At 49.3% G+C, this 16156-nt stretch overlaps 1 long non-coding RNA gene across 1 annotated transcript; it reads left to right on the forward strand.

Annotated features, from left to right (window-relative positions):
* Positions 1–779: 779 nt before the first annotated feature.
* LOC128577321 (uncharacterized) lies at positions 780–6107 on the forward strand. The gene is made up of 3 exons (XR_008377557.1): positions 780–1366; positions 1502–5017; positions 5570–6107. It is a non-coding gene; the product is annotated as an uncharacterized LOC128577321 (long non-coding RNA).
* The last annotated feature ends 10049 nt before the right edge of the window (positions 6108–16156 follow it).

Raw genomic sequence — 16156 nt, forward strand, 5'->3', positions numbered from 1 at the left:
ATGCACACGGAAAGCTGTGTGTTAAAGCTACATGCTAGAAATACTGTGGGACACAGGCTGAGCGCAGTGGCCCACACCCGTAATCCAGCACTCTGGGAGGCCTAGGTGATAGAATCCCTTTGAGCTCAGGAGTTGGACACCAGCTGAAGCAAGAATAAGAACCCATCTCTACTAAAAGTAGAAAAAAATTAACTGGGCATGGGCAGTGGGCTCTTGTAGTCCTAGCTCCTCAGGAGGCTGAGGCAGGAGGAATGCTTGTTCCAGGACTTTGAGGTTGCTGTGAGCTATGATGATGCCATGGAAATCTACCCAGAGGACAGAGTGAGACTCTCTCTCTCTCTCTCTCTCTCTCTCCCCCTCTCTCTCTCTCTCTCTGTCTCCCTCTCTCTCTCTCTCTCTATATATATATATACACACACACATATAGTAGAATAAAATGTGTAATTACAATACGTGAACTCACTATCTGGAATACCCATGTAATATGCAAAATATGCCTTATATAATTATACAATACAGATTATTGATTATGTAACATACAAGATATGAAATATACATATGTATATTACTATTTTCTTATATACATATACAATTAGATAGCATAACATACACTCTACATATGTAACTATTATTACATACATACATACAACAGTGTATCATATGACAGATGCTTCTTGCCTTAGGGTGGTGTTACCTACTGAGAAACCTACTGTAAGTTGAAAACATCATAGGCGCCCCTAACCCACTGAGCATCACAGCTGAGCCCACCTTTGACATGCTCAGAACTCTCACGTTCTCCAATAGCTGGGTAAAATAACTTGCCACAACCTACTTTATAGTAAAGTGTCAAACATCTCGTGTAATTTATTACTGTTTTGAAAGTGAAAACAGGATGGTTATATGACTTCCCAAACTGCAGATTCTACTTGACAATATGCTTTTGCACCCTTTAAACACTAAAATTTTAAGTCAAATAATCCCAAGTTGGATGTGATATATATGTTCATACACGATATCATGTGTAATTTTATTTTTCTTTACCTCATTTTCATAATCCAAGGAATTATCAAGATGGTTTTAAAGGTTCAAATGTGGATTTCAACCCCATACCCACCCCAGGGAGTGAATTCTCTGGGGTCTATATGTGGCCAATGCTCTCAGAGCCACTGGAGGTTGTGGGACTGGAGGTGGATGTGCCCACTGCCTGCTTCCACGGGGTTAGGGTATGTCTGTCAGGGGTAGGGTAGGGCTGTCAGTGTTAGGGTACAGTTGTCAGGGTTAGGTTAAGGCTCTTCAGGGTTAGGGTCAGGGCTGTTTGGGTTAGGGTCAGGGCCGTAGGGTTAGGGTCAGGGCTGTCAGGGTTAGGGTTAAGGCTGTCAGGGTTAGGGTCAGGGCTGTCAGGGTTAGGGGTAAGGCTGTCAGGGTTAGGGTCTGGGCTGTCAGGGCTCTCAGGGTTAGAGTTAAGGCTGTCAGGATTAGGGTTAAAGCTGTCAGGGTTAAGGTCAGGGCTGTCAGGGTTATCAGGGTTAGGGTTAAGGTGCTCAGGGTTAGGGTCAGGCCCGTCAGGGTTAGGATTAGTGCTGTCTGCATGTGGCTTTCAGGAATTTCCTGCCTCTTTGTCTCCTGGCACTGGAACCTGGAGATATACAAAGCCAGCTCTGCTGCCTCTGAGGTGTGTGGTGAGGTGAGCTCACCTGGGAGAGATATTCCCGAGGTGTGGCCCTGGGTTGTCCCCCACCCCGAGAGCAAGAGCCAGTGGGCCACTCACTGCAAAGGCTGGTATGTCCAGTGCATGTCCACCTGGACCTGCCAGCGTTCGCTCAGGCTGAGCAAGGCACCCAGGAAGCACCTGCTTGTCGGCCAAGCTATGTGTGTCACCTTGATGTCAGCATTAGCCCTCTTCATCTCAAGTTGAAATCCTGCACTCAGAAGCAGAGGTGTGCACTGGCCCTGTTTCCAGTAGGTTGCTCCCACTGCATGTTGCCTAGCTCTGTCTTGTATGTTCTGAACATACTGGGATGACTCATTTGGGCTCGGAGGACAGAGCCCTTGATGGGTGCTAATGGGCCAGGGGACACTGGAGGAGCCTCCCAGAAGACACAGGTGAGTAACCACTGTGCCAGGGCCCCACGGAGAAGACTGAAAAACCTCTGGAAACAGTCAGTGCAGAAAGGTCCCTGTGAAACAGCCAGCAGGAGACTAATGATGCCACTTTACACTATAGGAGGCTGGGCGTTACAGGTCCATCTCTGCACTCTGTAGCGTGTCCACAGAGGAAGGTGGTTGACCAGAAGCTGCCTGGCCCACCTCCCCATGGACGCCTCATGCCTCTGGGCAGGAGAGGCTATTTCTGGCTGCAGGACAAGTAGACTGGATTTCAGGCCTCCAAAAACATCCGTGCAGACGGCACATGTCCCCTCACCTCCGTGCCCATCACCCAACAGTGGCATGGTGGAGTGGCTCTATTTTTGGAGAGCAGCTGGGGACAGTATGAATTGGTGTGGTCTTGCTATTTTGGGAGGAAGATTAAGGCATTCCTAGCCTTGCTAGTGTCTTTCTTTTTTTTAGTCCTGTTCCACTGGCTTGTGGAAGAGTGTGTAAAACCCCTGATTTCGGGGTTTGAAGTCCAGCTTGGAATAATTGTCTGAGGGACGTTTTGTTTTCCTGTGACAGAGGATGGGCCATTGCCCTACTGATTGCAAAGGACTCCCTGTACCTTCTGGTCCCTCCCAAGCTCTCCCCACCTCTCGGGCCCACTGAGCTGGGGGAGCAGTCTGGCATTCAGGAAATTTCATGGGGTGACCCAATACCCACAGCTAAGCTCTCCCTTTCCAGCCAGCAAACTACCAGCTCTGCAGCAACTTCAGGCCCCGGTTTGTCTCCTGAGTGGGAAGCACAGGGCTGCTCCTGATAGCCAGTGAGTCCTGAAAAGTCCTGTCTTTGGGCTTTGAGCCCATCCTCCTCAGGAGCCCCACCAGAGTTTCAGATGTGCACAAGACGCAACTTCCCAGTCGGACCCCCAGGGAGTTCGCTCCAGCAGAACCAGATAGATGGCTTCCCTGCCTGCCCAGCACAAAAATAATGGAAGAGAACTATGTTCTTTCTTTTTTCTTTATTTGTTTGTTTATTTATTTAATGAGACAGAGTCTTACTCTGTTACCCTGGGTAGAGTGCCATAGTGTCACAGCTCACAGCAACCTCAGACTCCTAGGCTCAAGCCATTCTCCTGCCTCCTGAGTAGCTGTGACTACAGATACCCACCACAACACCAGGGTAATTTTTTACTTTTAGTAGAGATGGGTTGTTGCTCTTGCTCAGGTGGGTCTCAAACTCTTGAGCTCAAGAGATCCTCCTGCCTCCGTCTCCCAGAGGGCTGGGATTATGGGCGTGAGCCACTGTGTTCAGCTCCATATACCCATATTTTTGTTTCCTCTATATTAAATTGGTGTTTCCTCCAAAGCCAGCCTCCTTGGTTCTCACAGGGATCGACTTGTTTGGTGGAAGCTCATGCATTAGAGCATTGCTCCTGGGCTCGGCACTAGTAGCTCAGCAGCTGAGAGTGCCAGCCACATACACCAGAGCTGGAGGGTTCGAATCCAGCCCAGGCCTGCCAAACAACAATGACAACTGCAACCAAAAAATAGCTGGGAGTTGTGGCGGGCACCTGTAGACCCAGCTACTTGGGAGGCTGAGGCAAGAGAATCACTTAAGCCTAAGTGTTGGAGGTTGCTGTGAGCTGTGATGCTACGGCACTCTACCGAGGACAACAAAGTGAGACTGTCTCAAAACAAAAGAGGGCGGCGCTTGTGGCTTAAAGGAGTAGGGCACCAGCCCCATATGCCGGAGGTGGTGGATTCAGACCCAGCCCCAGCCAAAAACTGCAAAAAAAGAAAAAGAACATTGCCTCTGAATTTTAAGCAGTGTTTTTCAATCTTTTTTAATCTCACGGCACATTTGAACCCATTAAGACTTCCATGGCACACTTAAATTATGTTGATCAAGAAAAAAGTTAAAAAAAAGAATATATTTACTATGCTTTGAACTTTTTTGAAAATAATTTAATTAATGATCTTTAAAATTTTTCATGGGACACCTAAGATCCTCTCTCGGCAGACCAGTGTGCTATGGCACAACATTTGAAAATCACTGCCTTAAGGGACAAAATGAGTCTGTGGCAAGGGAGGACCTCAGGGGACTGAGTCAGGGGGATATGGAAGCTGGTAAGATGTGGCTTCCAGGGGCCTGTGGTCTGTGCTGTGGAGGTGGGCAATAATACTGGGTCCTGCTTCTATGACATTGCTGTGGACAAGGCACCACGGAGTCCAGGGAGAGAAGGGTACAGGGCATCCGGATGGCAGAGACAGTGTGCAGAGGCATGAACACGGGGAAGGGGTGGGTGTCGTTGTGGCTAGAGCACGTTCCCCCCCCCCCCCAGTTTCTACATTGAAGTCTGTATTCCCAAGACTTCAGAATGTGACTTTATTTTAAAACTGAGCCTTTACAGGGTAATCAAATAATAAAGAGGTCCTTAGGGTGGATCCTAATTCATTAGGGCTGGTGTCTTGATAAGAAGGGGAAAATTGGGTCACAGAGATTGGCAAGGGGAAGATGAAGGCAGAGATGGGGGCAAAGCCCTACAGACCAAGCCCCACCTGCACCCCCAGAAGCTGAGAGAGGGACACAGAGGAGATTCCCCCCAACTGCCCCCAGAAGAAAGCAACTCTGTGGACACATGGATTGTGGACATAAATTCTCCAGAACTGTGACTGGGTAGATTCCTGTTGGGTGAAGTCCCCAGGCTGCAGCAACTTGTCACAGCAGCCCCAGGAGACCCATATGAGAGGAGAGGAAGAGGCCATGTTTGATCATTTAGTTTTGCCTGATTTACTTCAAAGACATTATCTTACTCTGTTTGGGATGCCAGAGCAAAATACCACAGATTGAGCAACTTCAACAAGGGATGGTTACTGCTCACAGTTTTGGAGGCTGAAGTCCAAGACGGCAGAGGCTGTGTATGGTGAGGACTCATCTCCTGCTTCATAGATGGCTCCTTCTCCTGAGTCCTCGCATGGGAGGGAGGGAGAGAGGGGGGCTCCCTGGGTCCCTTTCCCTTCTTAGTGTCTCTGGATGCACGCTCCTGGGTGGGCACCGCCATCCCCCTCACAGGTGAGAAGCCCCATGGAGATGAAGCCATGTCCCCCATGTGCTGTGGAGCTGAGGTTTCAAGCCAGGCTTGTGGCCCCCAGCAGGTGGCTGCTCTCCCTCTTACACCTCTCAAGCTCCCACTAGCCTCTCTGCCCAAAGTGACCACTGCCCTGGTGGGGTACCAGAAAGGCTAAGGCTGGAGGCAAAATTGCCATAAAATGTAGGGTCAGAGGGTGCTCTGTGCAAATATGGGTAGCTTCGTGGTGGCACAGCCACCCATGAGGGAGGGGTGGGTGCCTATGTGCACAGTAAACAGTGCAGCCCGAGCATTCTCAGGCCAGGAGGCCATACATTGGGGTTTAGAGACTCCCAACTTACACATCCAAGGCCTTTGTTATTAAAGCTCTTTGTTATTTTCCTGCAGCTTGGAAATAGAAGTTGTGCTAAATTAGAGCCACGCAGCTTCTCTCCAGTGATGAGAACATTTGGATAATGCAGGATTCTGAGTCGCACACCTGGATTTCTCTGTGCTCTTTCTTTGAGTGAGAGGAAGTGGTTGTGACAATAAGTCCTCCCAGAGATAAACGTGGCTTGCTCCAGTGTTCCTGTCAGCACTTGAGGAAGGAGTACCCCAGCGCAGCCCCACTGCCGACTCTTCCCCCCAAAGCAAAATGCCCCCTGGGCGCATGGCAGCTGTTTCATTACTTCTGGAAATAACATAGACTTATTTAATAAATAGAAGAATTTTTTAATCAAGTCGTAAGACAGGATGTATAAACTTTATTATTGATTACACGTTCGTAAACTCTCTCAATACAGTAAAGTCGCTTCCTTCTCTCAGGTTTCTGTTGGGTAATTTAATGTCTAACTCTCACTTTATATTGTTTTTCCTTTTTTATTACTTTATATTACAGTACATCTTTGTAGCCACAAATTGAATAGCATAATTGCGGGTGGGTTCTTTTTTTTTTTTTTCCTGAAACAAAAATGTGCTTTCTGTTCAGGGAGGTAATAATTCTAGGCAAAACCCAAACTGTTTTAATGGGAAAAAGTTGTACAAAAAAAAGAAAAGAAAAGAAAGAAAAAATCCCCTTAACCTGACATTTATGGGCCTGTTTGATCTAAAACATTGTGGCAGTGTTTGTGTAATCTGTTTTTAAAGTAACAAAAAAGTGCTTTGTTGTAGATAGTCTGTTGTGGCATTTGCTTTGTTACATATTTTAAATGAAATGCAGTTCATTTCCTTCATGACATTTTTATTCTGTTCGGCGTCCCAAAGTCTCATTTTTCTGTGACGCACGTCACCTACATGAATCAAATTCCATCAAGGTGTGCCACTGGCTCAGAAGGGGGTAGGGGTTCATTTTTCAGGGTGGAATTGCAGCCCGTTCCGATTTCTTGGCTCTTACTGGGCGCCTGGCATTTATGGGGTGATGACTGACCATCGGTGTTCCAGGTCAGGCCCCTTTCTGAAGAAGCTCCTCATCCTGAGACCTACTGTGACAATCTCAGTGATGGAGGAGGTGGGACCTTCTGCAAGTCCACGGGCCCTCGTCTCCTCGGTGTATGTTGTCTCTGCTATTCCCGGGGTGTAGGGACACTCCCGAGGCTCAGTGCTGGGGTCCCCAAGGCCTCCTCCTCCTGCTGGGCCACACCAGCCTGGGTGGAGTCAGCACTTTGGGGTTGGCATGACCAGACCCCAGCCCCTTACCAGGTTGACAGAGTTCCTGTCCCCAGCTCCTTACCAGGTTGACAGAGTTCCTGTCCCCAGCCCCTTACCAGGTTGACAGAGTTCCTGTCCCCAGCCCCCTTCCCGCTTCTGGTTTAGCCACTTTTTATCATGAAACGGTGTTGGATTTTTTGGAATAGTTTTCCTGCATCTATTAAGATGATCTCTTGGTTTTTGTCCTTTATTCTATTAATACAGTATATACATTGATTTTTTTTTTTTAAGAAAAAAGCTTTATTGAGATATAAGTCACACATCTCACAATTTACCCATTTTAAGTGTTCAAGTCAGCAGCTTCAAGTATGCTTGAAATATATTCACAGAAGTGTTAGAACATTGTTATCACTCGGGAAAGAAACGCCACAGCTCTGTTCCCTCACCCCAAAACTCTTCATGGCTCCCAGCCCCAGATAACCACGAATCCACGTCCTGATCGGTGGACTGGCCTGTTCTGGGCATTTCACTTCAGCAGAGCCACGTGCTGGGTGACCTGCCTCCGGCTTCTCTCCCTGAGCGTCATGTCCCTGAGTTCGCCCAGGTTGCAGTGGCTTCAGGGCCTCCCTCCTTCTCATGGCTGAGTTATTTTCCACAGTGTGTTTGGCCACATGTGACAGTCCAATGTCACTCATCCCTAAGGGACACTCGGGCTATTTCCACCTTTCCTGTTGGTAGTAATGCTGCTCTGAGAGTGGGTGTGCAGCTTTTTGCTTGAATATCTGTCTTCAGTGCTTTTGGATGCAGCTAACTTTTAAGCAGGATGCTGAGTGGGGGTCTCCAGAGTTTGAGCAGAAGGTACTTGTGGTCTTTATGTGAGAGTTGAGCCTGTCTCCCACAGCAGCCAGCCTCTGAGGGCACACTCAACCCCCAGTTGCTGGGTTGCTCAGCAGAGCCTCTGATCAGGTTTGCAGGAGGACTGCCCTGCCTGGGTTTCCCTGCCAGGGATTATAGAAGGACTTCCCTGCCCAGGTTTCCCTGCCTGGGTTTGCAGGACTGCCCTGCCCAGGTTTATAGAAGGATTGCCCTGCGTAGGTTTCCCTACCAGGGTTTATAGAAGGACTGCCCTCCCTGTGTTTGCAGGAAGAGTGCCCTTCCCAGGTTTCCCTGCCTGTGTTTGCAGAAGGACTGCCCTGACCAGATTTCCCTGCCTGGGTTTGCAGAAGGACTACTCTGGGTCAGGTGAGATTTGCAGGCCCAGAGAATTCCATGGCCCAGGACCCGGGACAGCTCTCCTGACTGTGGGATGCAAGTATTTGATGGCAGGTGGCTCCCAGGCTTTGGGGCTGATTCCATTCTGAGCTCTGGAAAAGAGCCACAGGTCTGCATTTTATATCTGGAAATCTGCTGACCACACTTGGCCGTGCTGTGTTCAGAGGCACATACGTGGAAGTGCGAGGAAGTGTGGAGTGATGGTTCTGATGCTTGCTCTGATTATAGTCGCGGTATTAAAAGTAGCTGGCTTTAGTGTGGGGAACGTAACCAGGACAGTCCAATACCACAGCCCAATCCTGCCCTTATACTGCCCTGCTAGGCTTCCTGAATCAGCACTGTTTCCCAAGGTAACACACAGTGCTGGAATGTCTTGAAAGCTGTTACTCAGCTGCAAAAAGGGACAGAATGTTATCTATCAGTTGTGACAAGGTGGATGGCCTGGGAGGACATTGTGTTAAGTGGAATAAGCAGGAACAGAAGGACGAATTCCACTCGTGTGGGATCTGGAAAAGTCAAACTCAGGGAACAGGTAGAACAGTGACGGCTGGGGGCTAGGGGACAAAGGAGCTATTGGTTAAAGGGCTGAACATTTCAGTTAGAAGGGGGTACGTTTTAGAAATCTGTTTCCTGGCACAGTAACTATAGGTAACAATACCACGTTGTACACTTAAAGTTTGCTAAGAGGCTACATCTTAAGTGTTCTCACCATACACAGAAGTAACTATGTAAGGGGATGGAGGCTTTAAATATATTGATTGTGGTGATTATTTCACTGTATGTATCCATATCAAATCATCAAATTGTATACCTCAAATACATGCAATTAAAAAGAAAGAAAAACGCTGGCTCTGGAAGGGTAGATTCTTGATTCTTGGTTTAATTCATCCCCTGCCCCAGGACAGGCCACACAAGTTTTCTCTCCCTTTCTCATGCGTCCTCTGCACCCATCCTCTCCTCTGTTTTAATGACAGCTCATCTTCCGGTTGCTCAGGCCAGACTTGAACATTTTTGGAACCCGTCACCAAGGATTATGTGAATAGGCCGGACCTGTCTGCTGAGGAGCCTGGGTTAGGGGGAAATAAACTGTGGCCCAGCCTGGCTCCAAACCCCATAGCACATGTTTGTTACTGAATAGACGGGTTCAGGGCCACTCCTGTCGTTGCCTATCAGGAGAAGTTGGGGAACTAAGAGGTGCACCAGGGATCTTAGAAGACACCAACAATAGAGGTCCTTGTCATGCCTCCTAAGACCCCCTCCACCAGCCTGGCAGGGACTGTCCCTGAGGCTGAGTGGGAATGCCAAGTGATACATCATATTTGGATTCTCAGGGGCCTTTTCGCAAGTCTCCCCAGGGTTAGATTTTCCTGAGAGATTGAGAGATTGCCAGGCAATGTTTCAAGACCTCCTGTCTACCCTGAACCCGGGGTTGGGTGGAGGATTCTGCAGGTGTGGCTGGGGCTGTCTTTGGGGTATAGGCCCTGAGACTCCGCCCCTGCAGAGGCCCAGAAGAAAGGGCAACCCTGAAACCAACCTCAGCCCTCCTCTGAGCCAACAGTGGTATGCCCTGGGTGGACACGTGTGATTTCTTTTCTTTCTTTCTTTTTCTTTTGCTTATCTGTGTTTTCTAAAGTCTTTATGAAAAGCACATAATTTAACAAATGTTTATTATAAAAAGGAGAACACCAATAAGCTTTACCTTTTTCATCATGATAAAAATATACATACCACAAAATCTATCATTTTAACCTTTTTAAGTGCACGGTTTGTTAGTGTTAGGTACATTCTCATGGCTGTGCACGAGCACCACCACCCTTTCATCCTCCCAAACCGAAACTCTGTCCTGGTTAAACTGACTCCCCCTCCCCTCCGGGGCCCCAGCCACCCACCTCTCTGCCCTCCGTCTCTGAGCATGGACCACTCTGGGGCCCTCACACCAGGGTGCCTGTGCAGCGTCCGTCCTTCTGTGTCCAGATCATTTCACTGGGCATCACATCTTTAAGGTTCTTCTCTTTTGTAGCAGGTGTTAGGATTTTCTTCCTTTTTAAGGCATAATAATATTTTGTCCTGTTTTTTCTCCATCTACCGATGAACATGTAGCTTGCTTACAGCTTTTGGCTACTGTGAACACAGTTGTGTTACTGCCCTCCAGACTCTGCTTTCAATCCCTTGTGGTCTATACCCAGAAGTGGAATTGGTTCGTGCAGTGACTCTATGTTTAAATCACTATTATCATTTTTAGAGACGGGATCTTGCTCTCTTACCCAGGCTGGAGCAGAGTGGTGTCATCACAGCTCACTGCAGCCTGGAACTCCTGGGCTCCAGTGATCCTCCTACCTCAGGCTCCTGAGTAGCTGGGACCACAGGCACCTACTTACCACCATGCCTGGCTTACTTTCTCTAATTTTGTTTTACTTTATAATTTAATTAATTAATTTATTTTTGAGATAGAGTCCTGCTCTGTCACCCCAGGTAGAGAGCCGTGGTGGCATCATCACAGCTCACAGCAACCTCAGACTTCTGGGCACAAGTGATCCTCCTGCCTCAGCCTCTGGAGTAGCTGGGACTACAGGCTCCCATCACAATGGCCTGCTAGTTTTTCTATTTTTAGTAGAGATGGGGTCTCGCTCTTGCTTAGGCTGGCCTCGAACTTCTGAGCTTAAGGGCTCCACCTGCCTCTGCCTCCCAGAGTGCTGGGGTCACAGCGTTAGCCACCGCCCCGGCCTTGAATTTATTTCTTGTCAATTGCACTTCAGTTTACTTCATTCAGCATTTTACTCATGAGGTGTCTCATCTGTTTTTTTGGGCACCTTTAGAGATGGGGATGTGCAGGCCCAGAACCCTGCCCTGGTGTCAGGCTGAGTGTGTTGATGGGTGGGGGCTCATCGGCTGTGGTGCAGCTGGCGCCCGCTTGTGGGGAAGAGGGAAAAGACAACCATGGCTGAGTGGCTCCACCTGCCATGGGAGTGAGTAGGCACCCAAGTTCTTTAGGATTCTGAACAAGAAGCCCAAACCCTGACCTGGTCACTATGGCACTCCACGCAGAAGTTTGCACGTGACCTGCCCAGAGAGCTCCATATGTACCTGCCCTGATGCCTCCGCTAACCTGGCCCCACACATTAGTCTACTCCCAGCCAGTGACCTGGGACTGGCCAGCTTCTACCAGGGACCAGCCATCCCAGCTTGGGTTGTAGTCCAGGGCAGGTGCCAGCTGGGTTGAGCAGCTGCTGGCCGAGGACAGCTGGTGCCGGATGTCCTGTCCACTCCTGCAGCCGCCATCCGGCACGCAAGGCCTCAGCCTGTTGACCTTCCCCTTGCACGTTGCTATCGCTGTCCCTCATATTTCCTGCCCCATCCAGCGTGGGGGAACTTCCTTCCTTGAAGAGGTGATACGAACTCATGCCTCCTCCTGGGAAGCCTGCCCCTGTTGAGGGTGGGATTCCAGGAGACACAGGGGGATGGGTGTCCCTGCTCAGGATGTTCTGGGGAAGCTTTGCCTGGGGTGACACAGTAGGACCCTATCCCACCCAGACAGCAGTGGGGGGAAAGACCCCAGTCTCTGCTCCCCGACTGTGAGCTGTTTCAGACACCGGTGTGTCCACCTGTATCCTGTCTATCTGGCTATATTCTGTCTATCCACCTGTGTCCTTTCTATCTGTCTGTATTTTCTCTATCCACCTGTGTCCTGTCTATCCACCTGTGTCCTATCTACCCACCAGTATCCTGTCTATATGTATTCTGTACACCTGTGTCCTGTCCATCAAGTCTGTCTATCCACCTACGTCCTGTCTATTTGCTTGTATCCTGTCTATCCACCTGTGTCCAGTCTATCCACCTGTGTCCTGTCTATCCACCTGTAGATATCCTGTCTATCCACCTGTGTCCTGTGTATCCACCTGTGTCCTGTCTATCCACCTGTGTCCTGTGTATCCACCTGCATCCTGTCTATCCTCCTGTGTCCTGTGTCCAGTCTATCCACCTGTGTCCTGTCTATCCACCTGTGTCCTGTGTCCAGTCTATCCACCTGTGTCCTGTCTATCCACCTGTGTCCTGTGTCCAGTCTATCCACCTGTGTCCTGTGTCCAGTCTATCCACCTGTGTCCTGTCTATCCTCCTGTGTCCAGTCTATCCACCTGTGTCCTGTGTCCAGTCTATCCACCTGTGTCCAGTCTATTCACCTGTGTCCTGTCTATCCACCTGCGTCCTGTCTATCCTCCTGTGTCCTGTGTCCAGTCTATCCACCTGTGTCCTGTCTATCCGCCTGTGTCCAGTCTATCCACCTGTGTTCTGTCTATCCACCTGTGTCCTGTGTCCAGTCTATCCACCTGTGTTCTGTCTATCCACCTGTGTCTTGTCTATCCATCTGTATCCTGTCTATCCACCTGTGCTCTGTCTATCCACCTATGTCTTGTCTATCTACCTGTGTTCTGTCTATCCACCTGTGTCTTGTCTATCCACCTGTATCCTGTCTATCCACCTGTGTGCTGTCTATTTGCCTGTGTCCTGTCTATCCACCTGTATTTTGTATCATTGAAGGAAGAGGAGCTCAGACTTCAGAGAGTAGATTGGGGTCAAATACAATCAAGAGGAGGATGTAAAGAGAAGAAGCTTCCTGGGAGTGAGATTTAAATAAAATTGGAAACAGCAGGGGAGGTACAGCTGCTAAGCTCTGCTCTCCGCCAAACCCAGCCCCACTGGCCCCTCCAGGAATTCCAAAGCTGCACTGAGGCTTAAAGGGTGGGCTCAGCTTCCCTGGGGTGGGACCCTGCAAAGCTGGAGTCTATGAATAGGCCTGGAGGGGCTCTGCTGGCTCACCTGGTCAAAGCCTTTCCCTCACACATTCCAAAGGGCCCAGCCTGGCCTCCTGATGGGGAGGGATTAGCTCGGGTCCAGATTAGCAGAACCAGATTTAGACATCCTGCTTGGCACAGCATCATGTAGCTTTTAAAGGCACAGGGTGGCAGACCCTGGAGACACCTCGGAGGAAATGTCTTCTCCCTGGGGTGCAAGGGCCAGCCTGGGAGGAAGGGGGGTACAGTGTCCATCCGCACCACACCCTTCTGACCCCAGCCAGCTGCTGGGCAGGACAGCCAAGACCTGTCACCAGGCAGAGCAGCAGCTATGACCTCAGCCTCAGAGAATGTGTCACCCTCGGCATCAGAAGGGAACTGGATGCCACTCTCAGAGCACCGTGACACAGCTTCTGTTCTTCCCATAGCTGGACTGAGGCTGAGCACCGGGCTCCAGCTGCCTGCAGGCTGGGACGGAGGGGAGCCCCTGACCCCTGGGGCCTGGGTCTTCTTTGGGCTCTCCTGTGGAAAGAGGATCTGTACATTGAAGATCTCGGGGCACTTGCCTTGGCCGCTCAGCTGTGTTTGAGCCCTGTTGCTGGTGACGCTGGGTGTTGGTTATAAATAGGAGTGGGTCAGCCCGGGCCAGTGTGTAAGGCGACTCTGGCTCTGGGGGCCAGGGACCGGCTGTTCCAAATGGTCACTTGCAGGGTGTGTCTCTCAGTACAGGGGGAACAGCCCAGGCCGGGATGTGTCACTTAGGAGAGCTTGGCAATGGGTCTCATGCACGTACACAGAGCCCAGGGGCAATGATGGTGGGACATTATGGGAATAGTCTCTGCAGTGGCTAATGGAAGGCCCAGGACAGAGCTGACTGGGGGTATACACTTGCTGGTTTTTAGGACAAACACTTTGAGTCAGTTTGTCTGTGACACAGACGTGAGCCCTCAGGGGCCTTATAGTGGATGTCCTGGCTTTAACTACACTGGGCACCACCCTTGGGACCTGCATGCTGGCAGACCTGTCCCCAAGTCTCCAGTATAGGTTTTGGGGACAAGATGTATATTTTTATGAAGCGTAGCATGAGTGAATGCAGTGGCATCTTTTGAAAAGGGGCTAATGTTGAATTTTCCCAAGTTGGAATCCATTTACCAGGCCATAGGTGACTTTTATGAACAATAGGGGGTTGGAGAGGAAAGTGAAAACATTTAGAGAAATTAGAGAATTCTTGTATAAGAGAGCTCTCAGATGTTGATTCCTTCCTTGTGGCTGAACTGTATTCCACGCTCTTAGCTCATACATTTTCTCTGTCTACTTGCCAAGGGGGGCTCTGTGGGGTCCATGTCTTAGCTGCTGTGAATTGTGCTGGACAAACACGGGTGCACACTATCTGGGGCAGACACTGGGGGACAGCCATCGGAGGCACAGACTCAATCCGGATGGGATGAGGAGACCTGGATGGAACGTGTCAGGGGGTGATAGTTACAAAACCCGTCTCGTGCACAGAATCTGTTACAGGAGCAGATTTCAGGTGCCCTTCCCATGAGAAAGAGGAGATAGTGGGTATGCCAGCTGGCTGGCTCGTGTTCACCCACTGTGACCCTGTTGCATCACCCCACTTTGAGCCTGTGCATTAAGATGTTACATCAGAGTGTCTGATGGGGAATAAATTGAAGAGATTTATAAGCCCCAGGCTTATTGCAGCCAGTGCTTACCGAGCCCCAGGCTTATTGCAGCCAGTGCTTAGTAACAATGCATTGCACTCTTTATTTTTTTAAATTTTTTATTAAATCATAGCGGTGTACATTAATGCAATCATGGGGTACCATGTGCTGGTTTTATATACAATTTGAAATATTTTCATCAAACTGGTTAACATAGCCTTCATGGCATTTTCTTAGTTATTGTGTTAAGACATTTATATTGTACATTTAGTAAGTTTCACATGTCCCCTTGTAAGATCCACCGTAGATGTGGTCCCACCAATCACCCTCCTTCCAAGCACCCTCCCCCCTCCCCTCCCCTCCCCTCCCTTTCCCCATATTCTTAGGCTATAATTAGTTTCATAGTAGGGCTGAGTACATTGGATACTTTTTCCTCCATTCTTGAGATACTTTGCTAAGAAGAATGAAAATGCCTACAGGGGTCATGGGTGGATGATGATACTTATCACCAATCAGCATGAGTGGGTGAAGGAGGCATGGACTAATTCCAGCATATGGATGGATTTCAGAATGGCGTGTCGTACACTGTAAGTACAGGTACTTTTCTGTTCATTAAAAACTACACGTTTGGTAGAATTCAAAACAATATACCTTAAATACACATGATAATAGTAATATTGAAACAGGAGTTCCTGGCACATTCTTCATGCTCCTGTGCAATGGGATTTGTCTGGGACACACAGGTGGGTCCTGTCACAGGCCACCTCATGGCTATAAATTCCACCACAGCCAGCGTGAGCTCCCAGCTCCTATGTGTTATTTATGAGCAATGAAAAATACCCTGGGGCTGTAGCTGTGGACATCACCAAGGTAGGGGGTCCCACTTGTCAGCAAGTTATTCCACTGACTGTTTTTATCCAGTGCAGACTCAGACACTGTGTAAGTTGTCCAGGTGGGATCTGATGAAACATGCACCCCTGGCCCACAGGCCACGTCATTTCACCCAGGATGGTGCCTGTCTGTTTGAGCAGCAACATTGCAGAACAGAGGAGACATTGTTGTTTCATGTTTCCACAGAGGAGGGAGTAGGTGGTGGGACAGGTGACCCAAACTCAGCCCTCATGGTTTGGGGATGCTGTTCGGGGAGGTCTTGAGGGCTTGTGGGACCTTTCCTTAGCTCCTTGTGCCTCTGTGTCATCAGCTATCACAGCCTCTGATGAAAAATCCATAATTTACCAACCGCGAAACACAGCTGTGTGTTTGTCCTGGGGCTGCCGTGACAAAGTACGACTGAGGGGGCATTAAAACAACAGAAGCTGCTCCTCTCACAATTCTGGGGCCAGAATTTGGCATCAGATTGGCAGGCGAGCTTCCAGGAAGGCTCTGGGAGAGAGCTGACCTTGCCTCGGCCTCACCTGGTCTCGCTGGGTCCTCACCTCGTCATCGCCTCCTCTGGTTCCTGGTTTGTGGCTATGTCGCTCAGTGCCGTGGCCATCTTCTCTCTGTATCTGTACGAGGTTTTCTCTCTGTGTGAGGTTCTCTGTGTCCAAATTTCTCTTTTTGTATAAGAACACCTCATCTTAATGTCATAACTCCTTATTTCCAAATAAGGTCCCAATCTG

Source organism: Nycticebus coucang, chromosome X, assembly GCF_027406575.1.
Source record: "Nycticebus coucang isolate mNycCou1 chromosome X, mNycCou1.pri, whole genome shotgun sequence".
Taxonomy (NCBI): domain Eukaryota; kingdom Metazoa; phylum Chordata; class Mammalia; order Primates; family Lorisidae; genus Nycticebus; species Nycticebus coucang.